This window comes from Cherax quadricarinatus, chromosome 68, assembly GCF_038502225.1.
Source record: "Cherax quadricarinatus isolate ZL_2023a chromosome 68, ASM3850222v1, whole genome shotgun sequence".
In the NCBI taxonomy this organism is placed as follows: domain Eukaryota; kingdom Metazoa; phylum Arthropoda; class Malacostraca; order Decapoda; family Parastacidae; genus Cherax; species Cherax quadricarinatus.
Window position 1 is genome coordinate 4856877 of NC_091359.1, and position 22299 is coordinate 4879175.

At 36.7% G+C, this 22299-nt stretch overlaps 1 long non-coding RNA gene across 1 annotated transcript; it reads left to right on the plus strand.

Moving 5' to 3' along the window:
• The first annotated feature begins 307 nt into the window (after window positions 1-307).
• Window positions 308-21255, plus strand: LOC128697813 (uncharacterized). Its single transcript, XR_011393926.1, has 3 exons — window positions 308-1655; window positions 17348-17442; window positions 19768-21255. It is a non-coding gene; the product is annotated as an uncharacterized lncRNA (long non-coding RNA).
• The last annotated feature ends 1044 nt before the right edge of the window (window positions 21256-22299 follow it).

Here is a 22299-nt window from a genome sequence, read left to right on the forward strand (position 1 = left end):
AATTAGGAGCCCATGTTAATGGTCCTTGCTGAATAATTGGGACAGGAAATTTGCGAGACCTCAATAATTACATGCGGATGGCAGAAGATAAGGGATACAAACATCACAGGGAAAAGCACCATTAGTCCTTGCATTTAGATCTCTAGCAAGTCAGTGTAGGGTCTAGGTGTTAGGCAGGTGTTGTGGTGTGATCCAGCTACAGTAATCATATACAGTCATATACGTCCATAATTTTAATTTACCAATGTAGCTGGTTTTAATATTGTAATTATTAATTTAATATTAGATCTAGCTTTCTTTGAGACTGGTGAAGTGGGCATCGAGGGAGTGACAGTTTGGCGACCTACTGTGACTAAGTCCCACATATGTCACCCAAATTACTTGCAGGAAATAATGCAGGTGATACCATGTAAACCTCCTGCAGGTAATTTACTCACAGAATAATAATAATTCACAACAATGGAAATAAGACAGACAGTCTTTGATGACACACTGGCTCTCTTGGGTTATTCTGAGTGGCTAACCCTTTCTACCCCGGGTTTAAAATACCAACAAATCTTATCTAAAAAAAATTCCACATTAAGTCTCTGCACGTGGTTTTGTTTAGAAATCGCGTATAACCAATATTGACGTCAGTGAAAATTCTATGTAATAAATATAACTATTCTGGTCACTGGATGAATCAAGAAAGGTATTAGTGCATCCAATAACTCCAGTTCTGTGCCTCAGTGTACGCGATTGTAGTAGTGCAGAGTGTTGCATACGTTGATAATGTTAAATTTAAGATTTGAAGGGAATCGGAGGAGGCATTCACAGATGTTGCAATATTAAGGTGTCTCGTAGCACGATTTTAACGCACTCAGCTCACACGTGGAGGTCTGTGGTTCGATCCCCGGTACGGGTGGAAACATTAGGATGTGTTTTCTTAAGACACTTGCTGTCCATGTTTACCTGTCAATAAGTAGATACCTGGGTGTTAGTCGACTGGTGTAGGTTGCATCCTGGGGATAAAATTGACCTAATTTGCGGGAAATGCTCTGCATAACAAGCGGCTTTCTATATAGTAGTATGTCATTAATGTCAGCTAGGCCTGTTACCTGGTACATGTACTTGTAGAAATAAAGATTATTATTATTACAGTGCTCGAGTATTGAAGTTTTGAAGCCGATCGGACGAGGGATTCTCGAGTTATGAGCGAAATAAAATAGAAAACTTGGTGGCTAAAAACCTAATACCAATAAGCTTTATCTCGACAAAAATACAGTACGTATATATATTATTATAATAAAAAAAGCGCTAAACCTACAAGTGTCATACAGCGACAGTATATACTATATATGATAGAGGAATAGTTGACATTGGCATATTTTATGGAGGGGTTAAATACCCGAAATTTCTGTTATGAAACCACAGAACCCAACCATCATTCATTGAATACTTCCTCATCTATGTAAATCTTTTTAGTATTAAGTAGTCGTTTCCTAATTTAGGCCAACTCGAAATATTGTACATCAAGTAGACTTTTCAGAATCTTATATTGGTGTATAACAAAAGTTTAAGAATTTCGAATGAGAGGGCGTGTGTGTTTGGTGGTCCACAACAGTTGTTGTGTCCTGGTCATAATGGCTGGTGTTAGTGGCCAGGGTCTACGGGAGGTTAGTTTTATGGCCTTGACAACTTTGTTGTTGAAGCACATTAAGCAAGATGATGAATGAGGCAGGATGTGTGGCCTTGTGTCTGGCCATGTGTCTTGTGTCTGGCCATGTGTCTGGCCATGTGTCGTCCCTGACCATGACATTCTCTGGTTCTTGAATTAAGTAAATATGTGTATTCATGTATACACAAATACAGTTACATAGATTATCACACATAACATGTGTACAGAACCTGGGATAACCCAAAAAAGTCAGACAGTGACTTATTTTCTTTGAGGTCCTTTATGTTCTCTCAGTTCTCTGATTATTGCGTTGTTTTATGCCTTTACTCTGGTGTCTGTTATGAATTTCATGTTCAGAGGGATTGTGCCTTTTTTTTCAGTGTCATTACATTATTATATAATGTCGCCTTGATAATTGTATGGTAATTATGGATACGTATACATAAATAAACTTACTAAAGACACTTGTGCAACATCTGTGGTTCATCAGAACTCAGGTGTTTTACCCTCCTTCAACGGGAATCATAAATTTTGAGGCAATTCTCTTGTCAATTTAGGGTCTGGCGCACACCCCCATACCTACCATTTTTCCAGGCTCTCCAGTAGTTTGATCCATATGGGTTTAGCGCTTAGTTATGATTATAATAATAATAATATAGGTTCTCCAGCAGCCCTGTGTGCAGCTGACTGTGGAACACATTGGTAAGTTTATTTAGACACAGGTACACATAAGTACAATTATTTAAGATTAAGATTTCGTTCGGATTTTTAACCCCGGAGGGTTAGCCACCCAGGATAACCCAAGAAAGTCAGTGCGTCATCGAGGACTGTCTAACTTATTTCCATTGGGGTCCTTAATCTTGTCCCCCAGGATGCGACCCACACCAGTCGACTAACACCCAGGTACCTATTTGCTGCTAGGTGAACAGGACAACAGGTGTAAGGAAACGTGTCGAAATGTTTCCACCCGCCGGGAATCGAACCCGGGCCCTCCGTGTGTGAAGCGGGAGCTTTTAGCCACCAGGCCACCATACATATTGTAAATTACCCAGGATAACCAAAAAATTAGTCCATAACTTAGGCCCCTCCATTTTCGCTTTGGTTTTGTATGTTTACCAGTGTGCCTGTAAGGATTAAATTTATTTAGGTACAGATACATACAAGTACAGTTACCATACATAGTTTAATGTGTAAATTACCTAGGGTAATCTCCCCCCCCCCCAAAAAAAAAGTCAATGTGACTTACGTATTTCCATTAGGAATTTTTAGGAGTCATTTTTAGGAGTCTTTTGACATTAACAATTTAAGGGGATTTTTAACCAGTGCTGGTTATTTTGACTTTGTATTGTATTATTCATAGTAATTTTTTATTGCTTGTTTTAGTGCTTTATTTGATACTATTAATAATAATAACAATAATTTATTGCTTGTTGTGTCATATTTTTTGTTTTTTATTGACAAGAGTGTTGGATGGTCTACAACCTGCATTCAAATTCAAAATTTTTATTTCTTTGCAAAGGTTACACTGTGTTATTTACATTTTACACATATACAACATACACATATACAACAAATCTCTAAGAAAATTTCCAAGACTGTAGGCATACTATCGAAGATACGGTACTATGTTCCACAGTCAGCCCTCCTGGCCCTATATCACTCTCTTATTTACCCCTATCTCACCTATGGAATTTGTGCATGGGGCTCAACAACAATTAACCATCTCAGACCACTAATTACTCAACAAAAGGCTGCAGTTAGAATGATAACAAATTCTCACTACAGGCAGCACACTCCACCAATATTCAATACACTAAACCTACTCACCATACAAAACATCCATACTTATTACTGCACCTATTACATACATAGAACACTTAACTCTGATATTAACCCTCCCCTCAAACATCTCCTTGCCAACCTCAACAGAACACATGACCATAACACAAGGCACAGATCACTCTTTGATGTTCCTCGTGTCCATCTCACACTATGCAAAAACTCAATGCACATAAAAGGCCCTAAAATCTGGAATTCATTACCTGTAAATATAAAAGAAACACTACCTGATTATAAATTCAAGTCTCTTCTCAAAGATCACTTACTCACCCAAAACCAAATAAATACTGAATAATTGAACCTTATAAATTGTATATCTTAAATGTTTCTCACAATTATATCACATAAATGTTAAACCTAAAACCGAATCTAACTTTATTATTTTTTAAATACTCTACCTAACAGAATACTCCATACGACTGAATGTACAACAATGCATGCAACCATATGACCTGTCTTTGTAATACTCACTTGTGCTTTATAGTAATCTGTTTACATTAATGTTTTATCACTGATTTCATCATTGCTTAGTTAATCTTAAGTTAATTTTAAGCCAGCCCGTAATGCTATGCATAGTATAAGTGGCTTTGGCATACTGCTCTTATCTGTATTTTTTTGTACCTCTGTATGTGTGCACAAATAGAAATAAATAAATAAAGTTGTTAGTACACATTAAGCACTAACATTCATAAGCATGTTGAGCATTACATGGTCAGGGCTCTCTTCAGTTTGTAAAAACTGCCTACATGTTATATCTCATGTAGGTTTAGTGCTTCCCCCCAAATAATAATAATTTATAATAATTAATAATATTAGTAATAAATAATAGATGGGTATGTATTTTAGGAAAGGTAAGCTAGGTTTATTCAAGAATATGGTAGTTTAACCCTTAAACTGTCTAAACGTAGATCTACATTTACACGTGTAGTGCTCCGACCTTGATTTTTTACATTTGAAAGCGTGTAAAAAAAAGTAGAGCTATGTTCGGAGCACTACGCAAGCGAACGTAGATCTACGTTTGGACAGTTGAGGGGTTAAAGCATATGTTTTTGACCCTATACCCGTCTTGTGGATTTAGTACATTCAGATTTACAAATTCACATTTCAACATTTTTGACATTGGTCTAAATGAAGCACATTATTACTATAGGCATTCAGTAGTGATAATTTATGATGACTAACCAAGAACAGCCCAGCATAGCAAAGATACATAACTAATCTCCAGCCTTGCTGCTCATCTCAGAGCAAAACAACAGTAAAAAAAATATTGTACAGTAGTAGCAAACCACAGATTAAGACAACCTGTGATAAAATAATAATAATAATAATATTTATTTCTACAAGTACGTACATGTACAATGCATACAGGCCTAGATGACATCAGTGACATTCTACTATATAGAAAGTCCCTTGTTATGCAGAGCATTTCAGGGAAGTTAGGTCAGTTTTGTCCTCAGGATGCAACCAGCACCAGTTGAATAATGCCAAGGTACCTACTTACTGCTAGGTGAACATGGACAGCAGGTGTCTTAAAACACGTCCTAATGTTTCCACCCGTACTGGGGTTTGAGTCATGGACCTCACTGTGAGCCGAGTGTGCTAGCAATTGAGCTACAGGACAACAATAAAAAATATGAATAACTAAAGTGTAATGAATACTTGTCAGTGTTCAGTTATAACCCACAGGGAGACAAAAACTCGGAAAATAAATTGAACTGTATATTTCGATCCCCTTCTGAGGCCTTCTTCTGCTGAAGAGGATCCCAGAAGGGGATGGAAATATACAGATCAGTTTATCTCTTGAGTTTCTCTCTCCCTGTGGGTTATTATTGAGCAATGAAAAATATGTAAAATATAACTCCATAAAAAATAAAACATTGTAATTGTAACAAATTTTTATCTCTTTGATAGATTTCATAATACTGGTGAAGGGCTCTTGCTCCAAGAAATTAGAGCTGCCTTTTTCTTCCTTAGATTGATTGTCTCTTTCCTCAAATGTACGAACCCCCTACGGGTTGAGTTCTTGCCCACGAATATGATATGAATTTTTACCGTTTTCACAAATCTGGTAGCTAGTTGGGCAGTAAGACCACATATCCACGAACCATAATTATAAACATTAAGAGTATATCGGTGGAAAATTGTGCAAATTTAACATAGGATAGCCCAACACAGTCAAACAGGAGCTACAGCTTCTGGACCTACTCCATGTTTATATAGAGAAGTTGAACTGCAGTTGCTAAACCCCATAGCTCAGTGATTAACATTCTTGGCTCATACTTCAAAGGATGTGAGATGTATGGGCAAGTACGGCAGCACCTGCTGCCAGTTACCTTGCAATAAATAGATGCTTTGTCCTCAACAACACCTGATGTCGAGCTCATTCCTGCATCTATTTGTGTATTTGCTGGCTTGTGGTGTTGTGATGCTGAATGTCATGTTTGTATATTTGCAATGGTTGATCTATTCTTCTTTATGGGTTCTGGTGGTGATGGCCGATTCTGGTGGCATTAGTTTATTTAGACACAGGTACACATACGTACAATTATCATACATAGTGTAAATTCCCTAGGATAACCCCAAAAAGTCAAAGTAACTTATTTCTATTGGGGTCCTTGGTGATGGTTGGCTCTGGTTACAGTTGATTCTGGTGGTGATGGATTCTGGTGATAGGTTTGGTTATGTTTTCTTGTTTGCAATAAGTGCTGCTATATTCTTTTAATTATACCACAAGATGGATACATGAGGAATTATGCATTTTTTAGGCCTAGCTATATTGCTCACTGAATATATGATAGTTTAAACATATTATCAGGCTTTTATATACATTTGAAAGTGAACAAAGGCTATGAGTCACTTTACAGCAATTTTTGCTTTACAGCAGTAGCCTGGAACCAAACCTGATTTTTTAAGGTTATAAGCCGAGCCCTCCTGTACCTGGGTGTTAATCGACTATTGTGAGTCACATCCTGGGGAGTCAAGACTAACTTAAGTTGCCTGAAAGGTTCTACATCACCAGGATCTTTCTATAAAGTATGCCAATAATGTCAGCTAGGTCTGTATCATTTGTATCTTGTCCTCTAGAAATAAAGATTATTATTATCCTGCATGACCCTTGTTGGTTTAGTGCTTTATCTGATTAATATTATTATTACTATGACAATTTGCTGGGGTGTTAAGTAGGTATCAGTAGCATTTTTTTAATCATGGACAAAAAAAGCCTGTGAAGTAATGCCCTAACAGGACAGTAAAAACAGTTGTAACAAGTATATCTTTAATATTTATCACATAGACACTACATTATACAGTTGATAAAGATGCTCTTTTTTTTTACCAAGAAGTGTAAATGATCTTGATAATTTACATATAGAAAGTCATTTATAGCTAACAAATATATAATTTCCAGTCCTATTTAGACTATTATAGACTTTTATATATATTTATATAAATTAAGACAGCCAACATGTGTTCTTTATCTCAGTCTCAGAATTGGGTCAGGCACAAGAAACCACAGTGCCGAAGATTAGCAATATTGGGCTCTTAATTAATGTGTGGATAAGGTCCAATATGCTTAATTATATTACTGATAAAGTAAAAGGATATTAACATTACCATGTTTGTGTGTGTGTATGTATGTATGTATGTACGTATGTATGTATGTGTGTATGCATGCATGTATGTGTGTGTACTCACCTAATTGTAGTTGATACTCACCTGTTTGTGGTTGCAGGGGTCAATTCATAGCTCCTGGCCCCTCTTCGTGGTGGGTGTGTGTGTACTCACCTAATTGTGGTAGCAGGGGTAGAGTCATAGCTACTGCTCTACCTCTTCACTGTGTGTACTCACCTAGTTGTGGTTACACAGGTAGAGTCACAGCTCCTGGCTCCACCTCTTCACTGGTTGCTACTTGGTCACTCTTCCTGCTCTATGAGCTTTATCATACCTCTTCTTAAAGCTATGTATGGATCCTGCCACCACTACATCACTTCCCAGACTATTCCACTTCCTGACAACTCTGTGACTGAGGAAATACTTCCTAACATCCTTGTGATTAATCTGAGTCTTCAACATCCTGTTGTGACCTCTTGACCTCTTGTTGCTGTATCCCATCTCTGGAACATCCTGTCTCTGTCCACCTTGTCGATTCCTCACAGTATTTTATTTGTCGTTATCATGTCCCCCTATCTCTCCTGTCCTCCATTGTCATCAGGTCGATTTCCCTTAACCTCTCCTCGTAGGACATACCCCTTAGCTCTGGGACTAGTCTTGTTGCAAACCTTTGCACTGTCTCTAATTTCCTTATGTGCTTGGCTAGGTGTGGGTTCCAAACTGTGTTTGTATGTGTTGTGTGTATTATGTATATGTATGTATGTTTGTATGCATGCATACATGTATATTTAATAATAACAGCAAACTGATCTCATTGTGACTAGTTTTTGAATCCCCAAACACACACACACACACACACACACATCAATATATCATATGAAAGTAGGAAAAATTGAAAAAATCTGAGATCAATCTGACAGAACATTATTACAAGTGTCTTTTAACATTGTCATACACTGTATGATAAAATGGAAAACAACATTTTCCCAGTCCATAAGCTAAGAAAACAAGCATGGATACGGGAAAACTCTTCTTATAAGCATTAAGGTTCACCATAGTATTGTATATAATAATACTATATTATAAAATACTTTGCAGTTAGAAAAATATTCATTAACAAATGCTGCAGCCCACATATAAGTAACTGAGGGAGATTTGATGTCAGTGCCACATGAACAACAGAGGAAAACATGACAGGGGAAAAAATCATTAACTTGAAATTGTTTGAATGTGTAATAAAAAAAAAATAAAAATAATGATTGATCAAGCTGATGTAAATACTCAAATGAACTACAGACTTCACAGTCAATTTGAACAGACTTCTGTACAGTATGCAGTACACTTTGAACAAAATAAATCCTATTTTTGTTAGCAAACTGTAGTTTTAAACTTTATAAAGTCTATGGAATTGTATTTCAAATTAATGAACTCTGTTGCTGTCAGGTAGAACATTTACTAACCAATAATTCCCTTAGCTATACTAAATAGCTGAAACAAATTGTTAATATTGTAGTTTCAGGATGAATGATCTCGCTGTACTGAAGTGTGAATCGTCGACCCCAAGAGAAAACATTACACAAAGTCTAAAAACCAAAGAGATTCTCTCAAAATCTTGCACAAGGACGAGACAAAGGGATACAAACCTCATAGGCAAAAATTAAAGGAACGTTCCATATATTATAGGTGTATTGAGCTCATTATTGCCTACCTCGCCACTTAGAGGAGGGATACAGAGGCCCCATAGTGTGATCATGGAGGTGGATGGAACGAAGTAGCATTAAGGGGATCCCAAAGACCCTTGCAGGGACCCACCCCCAGTATTGGGAATTATAAACCGCAGGACCTAAGCACACAAACAGTTGAATGTGCCATAATGGAAGTAGACCCTAACGATCCTTCCAGAATTCTGTATTATAAAGTAAAAATTTTGAAAACCATAGCTGTGTCCAAACCTATAAGAATGAACCTTATGTGTATGTCCTGGGTCTAATATTCCAGACAGCTTGCTAGTTCTGGAAGTTGCTGCCTTGAGGAGGAGGATGGGTGGATTAATTAAGATCGTAACATTTCAGGGACCTAAATTTGCCTGCATCCTTTCCGTGCAGGATCCTTATTGTAGCTCTCAGGAGTGGCAAGAGTCGGTGGATCTTTAGAGTTGTAGAAATAACATCAAGGGCCTAGATTTCCCACAAGGTATCTGGCAGGCCAGTACTCCAGTGTCCGGTTACTGGTGCTAGATAACTGGCCCTGTGGGGTATCAGGCCTTAGACATAACGTACACATGCACTGAACACATCAGAAATATATCAATAAAATATGAAAAATGGCTTTCATTATGTACATTGCTCCCCTTACTGGTTTTGCAAGTTTAGTAATGCTAAAATACACCCCAAAAGTTGTGCTGATAAATAGTGCTACTGTATAGTATTTTGTTAAATTAAGTAGATAAGTGTCGAGTTGCAGCTATGCTCATACAGTAAAGTACATAAATGGACTCGTTCGCTAATAGTGTACATTCACGCTTATAATCTACTCGCCCTTCAACTACCGTTAGGATAACATAATTGTAAATGATGTTTATAAGTTGATTGAAATACTGTAGTATTTTATTACTTTATATTGAAGAAAAAAGAAGGATCTTTAAGTATGAAGTCTAGTGAAATTTATCTGTTTATACAGTGTGTGTGTGTATATTATATTTATACACATTATAAATTTACTCGCTGAAAAATAATCGGAAAGATAAATTTGTTTTTACAGTCTGCTGTCTTCATATTCAGTTTTTCTGTTTATTGTTCTAAACAGTGGGTGTATATCACATTAACCAGTGTGCTGTTACACCTTGTTCTAAACAGTGGGTGTTTATCACATTAACCAGTGTGCTGTTACACCTTGTTCTCTCTTATACTTGGATGTGTAAATATATATGGCACACACACATGCATTAAAAAAAATAAAAATATCTAGCATAAAAGAGAAGCAAGTGTAAATGAAACAGCCAGTGAAAGCCTAAAACAAACAAACAAACACACACACACACACACAGGTGAGAGAGAGGTGAGAGAGAGAGAGAGAGAGAGAGAGAGAGAGAGAGAGAGGTGAGAGAGAGCAGTGAGAGAGAGGAGGTGAGAGAGAGAGAGAGAGAGGTGAGAGAGAAGGGGGATTACCAATAGACCCCTGGCAGTCTTCAAGCTGGCACTGGACAAGCACCTAAAGTCGGTACCTGACAAGCCGGGCTGTGGCTCGTACGTTGGTTTGTGTGCAGTCAGCAGTAACAGCCTGGTTGATCAGGCCCTGATCCACCAGGAGGCCTGGTCACAGACCGGGCCGCGGGGGCGTTGACCCCCGGAACTCTCTCCAGGTAAACTCCAAGAGTAAGGTGAGAGAGAGAGGAGAGAGGTGAGAGAGAGAGGAGAGAGGTGAGAGAGAGAGGAGAGAGGTGAGAGAGAGAGAGGAGAGAGGTGAGAGAGAGAGGCGAGAGGTGAGAGAGGAGAGAGGTGAGAGAGAAGAGAGAGAGAGGGGAGAGAGAAGAGAGAGAGGTGAGAGAGAGAGAGGTGAGAGAGAGGAGAGAGGTGAGAGGAGAGAGAGAGGAGTGAGGGGTGAGAGGAGAGAGAGGTGAGAGGAGAGAGAGGTGAGAGGAGAGAGAGGTGAGAGAGAGAGAGGTGAGAGGAGAGAGAGGTGAGAGGAGAGAGAGGTGAGAGGAGAGAGAGGTGAGAGGAGAGAGAGGTGAGAGGAGAGAGAGAGGAGAGAGAGAGAGAGAGGAGAGAGAGAGGAGAGAGAGCAAGAGAGAGAGAGAGAGGGAGAGAGCAAGAGAGAGAGAGAGAGAGAGAGAGAGAGAGAGAGAATGAGAGAGAGTGGTGAGAGAGAGAGTGGTGAGAGAGAGAGAGGTGAGAGGGTGAGAGAGTGAGAGGGTGAGAGAGTGAGAGTGAGAGGGTGGGAGAGTGAGAGTGAGAGAGAGAGAGAGAGAGAGAGAGAGAGAGAGAGTGGGAGAGTGAGAGAGAGTGAGAGAGAGAGAGAGAGAGAGAGAGAAAGAGAGAGAGAGAGAGGTGAGTACACCCACACAAACATACAGAGGTGAGTACACCCACACAAATACACAGGCGAGTACACACACACAAACACACAGAGGTGAGTACACACACACAAACACACAGGTGAGTACACACACACAAACACACAAGGGAGTACACACACACACACACACAAATCTTGATATGGATAGATCATGGTTGCTATTTCGACGGACACGAATACGTGACTGCGAAAACTTAGCATTTAGACTAATACATATGTTGTGTTTTTTAAGACAAATCTGTCGACGTGTCGGTAAAACAAGAATCATTTTGTCAATAAAAGTCTAGCGTATTATACAGTATTTATTTTTGTTAAGACTGTGAAAAACCAGTGTAAGCATCACTAAATTAATACGTACAGTTTATTGCACTGATGTTAAATAATACTAAATAAATTCACACACACAAATGTGCGTGTGCATGCACGCAAACACACACATGCTTGCATACACGTGCATACACATGCACTCACACATACACTACTTACGTCAATTTTAATAGAGGAAGGTTAGGTTGGTAAGTTAGTTTTGGTGTAAAAAAGTGTCCACTATGGTAATTCACACAAATAAATCTTCAATACAATCCATAGCATCAACTTGGGGGAAAGAGAAGGGCATTTTCAAGCAAATTCAACTTGTATGACCATTTATGATTGTTAAGCATGGCACAATACAATATTCAGTAACCCCTGTTACAGTATGACTTCACCTTGCATGATTTTATTGCAACACATTTCAGAAAGTGTAAGAAAAACATCTGGTAAAACAGTAAAAAAAATTTAATATACTGTTTTATGGAAGTACAGTGTGATGAAATCGGCTAACATATTAAATATCGGTATTACAGGTTATTGGTTTTAATAGCATTAACTTGCCAGTAAAATCTGGGTCCTGTATGTCATCCAGTTTTTCTCTTGTGGACCAAGTTGATCTTATGAATTTAGAGCATTTGTGAGGCATATCTTGTCCCTTCTTCCCCCTTGCTTTACATGCCATTTACATATGCTTCCTTGGAGCTTCTTGTGCCTTACTAATTTCGTATTTGTCTAACTCTTTTTAGATATTTTCATTGCGTCTATCTTGTCTCTAAATACACCTACCATCCGACTTACGACCGAGTTCGGTTCCGAGAAACCAGTCGTAAGTCGAAATGGTCGCAAGTCGAACTTTACTACTGAATATCAACAAAACATTTTTGTAATGACTTTATTTTATTGTTTTAGTTTGGTATTTCATGTTTTACTTTACTTTTTATGTTGTTAGCACCGTATTTTATACTGTAAGGTTTAGGATAAACACTGTGTACAACACAAATAGTTGTTTATTTCCCAGAAATTTGGCATAAAAAACACGGTCGTAAGTCGAGTGGTCGTAAATCGAGCAGGCCGTAAGTTGGATGGTAGGTGTATTAACCATAATAATATTAATAATATAATATCTTTATTTCTACAAGTACATGTACAAGGTATACAGGCCTAGCTGACATCAGTGAAATACTGCTATATAGAAAGCCACTTGTTATGCTGAGCGTTTCAGGCAGATTAGGTCGGTTTTATCTCAGGATGTGACCCACACCAGTCGACTAACACCCAGGTACCCATTTTATACTGATGGGTGAACAGGGACAGCAGGTGTCTTATGGAAACACGTCCCTAATGTTTTCCAGCCGTACTGGAGATTCGAACTCTGGACCTCAATGTGTGAGCTGAGTGCTCTAGCAATTGAGCTACGGTACACTCATGACACAGAAGTATGTACAGTGGAACCTCAAAAATCGAACTGCTCCCAACACGACCAATTATGTAAGTGTATTTTTGTAAGTGCTTTTATAAGTGTATTTTTGAGGGTCTGAAATGGACTAATCTAATTTACATTATTCCTGATGGGAATAAATTCATTCGGTAAAGGCACTCGAACAGCTTTCTGGACCGAAGAAAGTTCGATATTTGAGGTTCCACTGTACTAGTGATGCCAAAGGTGCCCCCCCTTCCCCCCTCCTCCCCCCAAAAAAAATCATGATCTATTTTGGTTTTGAAGAAAAAGGAAGCTTTAGATATGTTTAGAGGTGGAGCACCTTTGATGGCCATTGCATATACTTTTGGTATGAAATAATCAATCATTCATACAGCCAGAAGTAATGGCAGAAAATAAGAGCTTGTAATTAACAGTGCAGATTGTGACATGTTGAAAAGAACTACCAGGCTCTCAAAACTCATTAGAGATGTATCAAAGGTATAAACATAGTTATGGATCTTGAGTAGTCTAGAAGCATTAGTCTGAAATGGAGTTTGGAGCAAACAATGATCCCTTATCACCTCTATAAAGTATTACAGGATAAACCAGACTAAAGATGTACTACAGAATGCTTAAGCACTCCATTAACCCTTAAACGGTCCAAACAGATTGATGTTCAAATTCGTAGTGCTACAAAAGTAGATCTACTTTTTTTTACGTATTTTCAAATATAACAAAAAAAAAATGTAGATAAAAGTTTTTTACACATTTTCAAATGTAAAACAAAAAAGATTATATACATTTTTTTTACATACTTTCAGATGCTGAAAAAAACGTATACTATATACGTTTGGACCGTTTAAGGGTTAATGACACCCTTCAACGACATACTGAAAACTCTGCATTCACATCAGCATAAGAACCACAACCATCTTCCTTAGCCTAGTAGGCCCACTGCTAACCTCCACCCTTCAAATTACAGAATTACATTCTACCAGAATATAAAGTAAATTATATTGTAGTATTACTTAGTACAGTAGTAAAAAAAAAGAATGGGTGATAAATCTGTCTGGAACATATCCCTATTTTTTCATACATTTTTAACACACTGGTCATCTTCCTCTGAGATAGGGTGACCTGAGAAAAGAAACACTTTTACCATCATTCACTCTATCAGCATCTTGCCAGAGGTGTGCCAACATTGCATCATAGATGCCCTTCCAAATTGCAATATCCCCACCCCTCATTCAGAGTGCAGGCACTGTATTTCTCTTCTAGAACTCAAGACTGGCTAACCAGTTTTCCTGTATTGCTTCATGAATATTACCTTACCCTCCAACAGCATGTCAAGTCATAAAAACCACTTGCCTCCACTCCAATCTAATACATTCATACAGGTCTATTGGATGTCCAAGTCCCTTGCATACAAAAACCTCCTTTACCCCATCCCTCCAGTCTTTCCTAGGAAAATCCTTTCTCTCCACTATAGATTTATACACCCTCCAAGGCATCCTATTTTGCTTCATCCTCTCTAAATGTCCAAACCACCTCAGTAACCCCTCCTCATCCCTCTGGATAATACTTTTAGTAACCCTGCATCTCCTGATCTCCCGACCATGAATTCTCCGCATAATATTCTCGCCACACATTGCTCGTTGACATGACATCTCCTATTTGTCTTACATTCATTATATGTAACATTACTTTATACCACATATCAGTTTCAGGAATGTAATCTCATATTTTGTAAGTGTTTATCATATTCATCTGAATTACCATATGGACATTTCTAAAAAAAATTTTGCATCAAAACTAAACATTGCTTTAATTTATATACAGTACTGTACTGTATATAATATTGCTGAATCTTACACAACCTATGTAGGGTCAGCCTAAATTTAGTTGCTGTAATATTATTCAACATAAAAGAAATAGTGTATATTAATTGTATGACATGCAGCTTGACTTTTTTGCACAATTATAGCAAATAATGAATATTGCATTTTGTCTCTGCTTGGCAAAATGATCCATGCCAAGTAAACAGTGTTACATGATATTTTTATATACTGTGGTATAACTATCAAGTTTATTGTCTAAAATGTGAACTTGTCACCTTCATCCTCAACAATGTTTATAGAATTTACGAGAGAAATAGATAAACGTGAGTGTCGAGTGATTGACGACAACTACATAGTTTTTTTTATTTTTAGGGAATCCTCTCACAACATTGTCACTCTGCAACTGTGATAATAATTAATATATAATTGCAGTGGAAATATGCACAATTCCAACATGGCTAAGTAACTGTCTCTGCAGTTTCTTATCCATATAATGCACTCTGCAGCTGCAGAGACATGACAGAATTTCTCAGAATTGCATCTTCAATGAGTTGATCATGTAGTGTGTCTGTCATTACAGCACAAAATGTTTGTAGTGCTTATTAAGCAACTGCAGTGCCATTATGCCATTATGCAGCAGCATTAATGGAATAACAGGATTGGTTTGGTTTACATAAGGTACATATTTTGTTAACCTGTCGTAATGGGAAATTTGTGACTCTGCTGGTGACGATTACGAGAAGTAGCTCATGCATAGACTGCTGTATGTATAACCCTGTCCTTATTGTAGAGTTCGAAATCCTGAATGTAATTGACAAATTCAAACTCTTCAGGCTGCTGCTAGTGAATCCTGATGATAAATGAAGAAGAAAAATGAATCTCAGTACCATGGTTGAAACAATTTACATCTATCCTACAGATTAGAGATTTGTTCAGATGCTGGCTGCTCCAGGATTGTGTCTGCAGTCAGAGAGGCTGGCTTCTATCTGCTCTTGTTGAACAGTGACTGAGGCACATTTTATAATTAGTGGATGGGGTCCCTTAGGTGTCTAAGCTTCAAAGATTTCTTAAGGCATGCTTTTATTCATGCTTCAGAGATGATAAATTTCTCTATTCACAGATCAAAGAGTGAGGGTAGTGGTAATTTTACAATGATCATCTTTGAGGATTTGTATTGTGCACAGTTGCCAGAGAAAACCTCTTGTGTTTACTGTGGAACTCAAGGCAATCCTTGCTGCTCTTCTCCTGATAACTGGTTTATTTGAATCTTTTTTCACCGTTTATTGTGATTCCCATTGAACTTTGTTTGCCCAGGTCCAATATGCTTATGTGCACCCTGTGGTTGAAAAGTCAGGTGTGGTTAGCCCGTCTCCAATCTCAGCACAAGGATGTGGCATTGTGTTGGTGTCGTGGTAAATAAACGAGCCAATGCCCAGGTGAAGCCTGCTGTAATGATCTTGTTGTATAGCAGATTTCAGCCTTACAGTGACTTCATGAGCCACATAAATATTGTAGATATTGTCCTTGGTAAATGGCAGGCTTGGTGGGCCCCACAGATGACAATCAAGTCATGCAGGGTTTGCCAGAATGTGGGTGTTTGACCCTCCTTCAACATTTTGCAGGTGTTCCAGCTTTCTCCCTGTGTGGCTTGTGACTTGCAGCTGATCACAGAACTTTTTTTTAATGTTTACCCATGACTTGGGCCTTTATGCTTATGTCATGATTTTTATCATTGCTGGGATGCTTGTAGGGATCTCAGGGAATTTTCAGGAGTCTTTTGACATTAACAGTTTAACAGGATTTTTATGCTGGTTATTTTATCTTGGTATTATAGTATTTTTGTATATTTTATTTGTGCTTGTAGCATTTTGCTTGCATAATTTACTTAATGTTTGTGAGTGTTGATCTTATGCACTTTGGTCCATAACTTCCTGTTGATTGATTTGGTTTTTGTTTTAATTTGTAAACCATTTTTGCTTGCACCTTGTCACACACTTTTCTTCTATTTCTCTACAACAAGCATCTCATGCCGTAGAAGTTTTCTTAATGTCATTCATTTTTCATTGTTTGTCAGTATGTATTAAAAACAGTTGAGCACACTAAAACAATGTTTATCATTCTTGCTAGACTAGCGATCGCATTTCTTTGGTAGTAAATTTCTAGAGAATCGGTTCATATTTTGTATTATACTATTTTAATGTCTGCTTTTACTGTACACAGCTATAGTGTAATCAGTATACATGTATTACAAGTGGACTAGAAAACTGTTAAAAGTTTATATGTTAAGAAATACTTAGGTTTAATCTGATACAACCTTATTAATCCAGGTGGATTTTTAATGCACAGTGCTTAAGAATATTTTATTAAATGTAAATTATATTTTGTGAACTGCAGAAAGAGATACTAGTTTGTTTAATTAATCCTTGTTCTAATGGGGAAGCATAACTTGCATTTAGCAGACAGAGGCTTGAGCGACCCACTCTTTATATTAAATGACCCACAGAGGTTTATCACTTCATAGAAATATAGTTATAATCAAGCTTGGATCTGTACATATGCTCATATATGGAACTAATGCTGGATATTTGATTTCTCCAGATAGAGCCAAGACATCAGTATGAACTTAATAGAGATGTCCTATCCAAAGCTTAATATGTACACAAGATAGTGGCAGTGCACTCTGACCCTGGCAGGTAAGATTAATATCCTGCACTGATATTATGTGCAGTTGTAAGGTTTTTGAAGCTATCACTATTGTAACAACTTTTTCAAGACCCTTGATATAATGCTGCATTCCAGACAGTTGTGAGGTTTTTAAGTCCTGTATAAAGACTTGATAAAGCTTGAGAATTGGCCTATACATGTACTTTTTTGTGATATATGGGGTGTAGGGGTGGCAGGTCAGTATATTTTACAAAGTTCCTGTATGGACACTACAGCCAGACATTGTTCTATCAAATAATTTATACTCTCAAACTAGTTACAGTGTCAAAAAGTAACAGTCATTTTTGTATCTGTTGTCAGTTTTTTTTAACATCGGCTGTTTCCCACCAAGGCAGGGCGACCCAAAAAAGAAGAAACACTTTACCATCACTTACTCCATCACTGTATTGCCAGAGATGTGCCAATACTACAGTTCAGATGTCCCTCCAAATGGCAAATATTATGCCAGTGACTCCCTATTTTGAGTCTTATTGTAAAAATCTATATATACTGTATATTTACATGTATATACGTATATATAAACGAGTCCATTGTGTTTCACAGCTTGCAACAGCTAATATACAATTAGACAATAATATTCAATAGACTTATTCCATCAAAAATTATTATAAAATCTAAATTAAATCACAAATATTATCACATTAATTTATAAGATGACTCTCACTTGCTTTTGTAAATACATACATGTATTAGTCACCTATTTTAGTCTAGCTAGAAGACCTAATCCTGAATTTTGCCACATTAAGATAAGTACATATCTTGTTACATTCTTAATATTATATCATAAAAATTGTTTGAAATTACATATCTTCATTAATAAATATATAACAGATTTTGTAACACTTGATCCCTCTGCACAATTTTTATCAGAATTAATTTCCATTAATTCTAAACTGCGTATTTTAATTATACCTTAAGCTAGTCATATAATATATTGGATTTGGTTCCAAATAAATCTAAGTATAATCTTATTTCTTCAATTGGTGAAGAAATATGGGAAGTTCCACTGTCAATTGAAAAAAAGAAAGTCTTTCAGTTCTGTCATATTAATGATGACAGAAAGGGTACAGAGTGACATTGCAAACACATTTTCTGTATCAAACAAATACACCAAATCATCTTCAGAGTTAGTAAATAATATTGCAGACAAAAAATCTGCAACTCCAGTTTGCAGTCTGAGTAATGACCTTTATTGCTCATTACTAAATAAAAGCTGGTTGATCTTGTGTTAATGATTTTCAGCCTCCAAGCTCCTTCAGAATTGAATTTCTAGTATGAACGGCTTTAAATGTGGGCACAGTTGTTTTCTATATGGTACAGATGCTGAAATTACTATATGCAGTATATACTGTACTGTATATTGCAAAAGAATGGATCAGCAAATGAAGAAGAGGCTATATTTATGTAAGAGACAAAAGTCTGTTTAATAGATTACTAATACAAATTTTGGATCCAGTTTATCAAGGGCTTGTGTGATATTTCTACTAATTAGAAAGGAATAACTATGACCATTCATACACCTTTCAGTTTCAGCAATTGCAAATCAATATTTTTTATAATCTCAAAAGAGCAAAACATTCACATAACCTAATTTTGGGAAGGGGAGGTAGGGTTGAATACTCGAACCTCAGTCTTTAAAGAACATTTTATGACATCTCAAAATGAACATAGTAGTACAGGTGTTACACTAGTTTTTACATAGTTTAGTTTTATATTACACAGGGCTCTATATTTATGAAAGGCAATAGATAATAGGATTCAGGAACAAGAGTGCTACCTCCTACAGTTCAACATGTAGTTGAATTGGTCATAGATAAGAATAACATGTGTTGCAGTAACACTAGTGAAGTAATGATGAAGTACATGTATATTCCTTCTCTATATGGAAGGCATAAATAAGAGGCTATTTATATGTATAAATATAGTAATAAAAGTATATTATTAGTAATGTACTTAATACTCAATACTGTAATAATGATAATAGAGTGCTGAAATATATTAACCATTAAACTGGGCATAATGTTTATGTGAATCTGGGTAAGTAAATGTGCGTAGTGGTTTACATACATCTCGATACGCAACTGATCACAATGTTTATGTGTGTTGAGGTGGGCAACCTGGCAAACCATACATGCAAAAACAAATCATAGTGGGCTCATTTTGAGTCCCATAAATTATTTGGTATGCAGAGTGAAGAACATGGAAAAATAGTATTATGTTTCAGAGACCTCCATATTTACCAAACAATTTTTTTTTAATATTTTACTAGGCTTAAATTACTACACTTTTTCTAGCTGCCATGGATGTGCATGGAGAGGGTTGATGTGGCCCCATTGGATTGAGATGGCTGCAAATTCATGTGGATGCAAATTCTCAGCAGTTGATGGTTGTACTGAGTGCTCAGCTGTTCTGTAATACATTTCTAGTGGCAGTGGGGAAGGTGAGGAGCTGTGTATCAGCACTGGCTACCAAGATTTGCATGTAACTTGATGCTTCCACATTTACGAAGTGTAAATGCAAAAGCACTCTTGTAATCACGTTAAGGTTTATTCTTATTATGCCTGAAATGCTCTTCTTTATCAATAGTTTTATGTTAAGCTTCAAACTCCTGCCACTTATTTTTTGTAATGAGTGCAAGTCTTTAAGGAAATAGATTTGTTTTTTATGTTGTCACTTTATAAGGTGTATACTGTATTTAATTCTTGTGACCCCAATGTAAATAAGTCACTTGGACTTTTTGGGGATTTTCCTAGATAATTTACACACACATGTTACTAGGTATGATAATTGTAGTTGTGTGTACAAGTACCTAAATAAACCTCCTAACCTTTGAAGGGATCCAGGTATTAAGTACAGGGTACAGTAGCTTCAAGGAACTGAGAGCTACCGATCAATCAAACCCAACTGCTATTCATTTCCCAGCCATTGTATGATTCCTCTGGATTTAGAACTTTTCCAAGAATATCGTAATAAAAGTTCAATATGTATAAAGCACTAATTAATAGTTTATGGATATTGCAATATATTAGTATATTTAAGGTGCTTCTCTATGGGGAAGTGGAAAATAATTTTTTTTCCATAAGCCATGCATGTCATAAGAGGTGACTAAAATGCCAGGAGCAAGGGGCCAGTAACCCCTTCTCCTGTATAAATTACTAAATGTAAAAGGAAAAAAACTTTTGTTTTTCTTTTTAGGCCCTGTCTCAGTGGGATACAGCTGGTTCGTTGAAAAAAAAAATGCCAAGTGAGATTGTTTTTATATTCAGGTTTCAGTGCTCTACAATCACTTGAGTTTTTTTTTAATTCGTCAAAGAAATTTGCCAATTCAGGAAAGTCATGTTACCCTACTTGCCCAGTTGAATGGTTAATAATAATAAGAATAAGAATAATAATAATTACAGCATGTATGAATAGTTTCAGTATTAATAACAGAGTAAAATTAATAATAATTATAATAAAAAATCTATAGAACAAATGATAATTTATATACTGTGCAGCATAATATTGCCTGTGTATATTCTGTATTTATATATGTGTAATTTATTTCTGTATACTCACAGCAAGTTAAGAAAACTTATTTAAGATGTGTTAAGAATTACAAACAGTGTAGCGAAAATCTTAAGGAATACATCATTTGACAGTAATACAACATTTAGATTTTATAAAATCTCTCTAAAACTACGTGTTTCAGTACCTCCAAGGATAGTTTTGAACTGGAAAAACAAAATTATAAATGCTTAAGTTAAAAAGAGCGACTATAAGGTGACAGCAACTTGGTCTAACAGCGGCATTCAATTAAATCTTTATATAATCCAACTCCCTTCAAGGAGGGTGTCTTGATGCCGGTAATGGGCTCTTGATGATTGGAATTAGAACTAGCCTATAGGTAAACTTTGTGGGTATAGTGTATCACCATGGATATAATGATATTCAAAGTAACAGTTGCAGTAGTAGTAGTACAGTAATTATACAGGGTAGCAATAGAAATAATGGTACTGATATAATTAGAGTAACAGTAGTAATAAATCACAATGGCAATGACACTGATAATGACACCATTAATTTCTCAGAATGGTAGGGGCACTGATAATGGCACCATTAGTAATAAATCAAAATAGTAGTGGCACTGATAATGACACCATTAGTAATAAATCAGAATAGTAGTGGCACTGATAATGACATAGTAAGATAGCTGTAATACAAAAGTATCTTCTTGGATAAAAATTATGGTCATGATTATTATAACAGCTGTAGCACTGAGAGCAAAATATGAGGTGGTTATTGTAACAGCTGTAGCAATGAAACCCGTAGATGTGGATTAATAAGAAAAAGGCGTAGGAACTAAATGCAGTACATTCGAGAACCATATTCCTAAGACACTTTGGACTAGATTGTTTTTCTCCATTACAGCACGGAGTTGAAAAACGAAGGTTCAGGTAAAAGCATAGACTCTGAGTGAGGTGCAGTAATGGCGTTCCATAGTGTTTGTGTTTTTAAGACTGTGGGTTGGGGAATGCAAGACAGCTTGTGTTGAACCTGGGTTTTAACTCTTTGCAAGCTTGTTAAGAGGTATGATATACATTTTATCCTACCTTTATACTGCATAGACCTTGAACTTATTACAGCAATAACCATAACTACTCCGCAGGTGACTGTGACAGCGTTTGGCACACATGCTTCTTAAACGTATTAAACAAACATTAAATAAAAAAATAATGTTTGCAAAACATGTTTTAGGTAGGATGAAAAATTTGTCATTGAGTAGAAACTAGCAGTAATATATTTAAAAAATTGTAGGTTGTTGCCAAGTTCATGATGGAGTACAA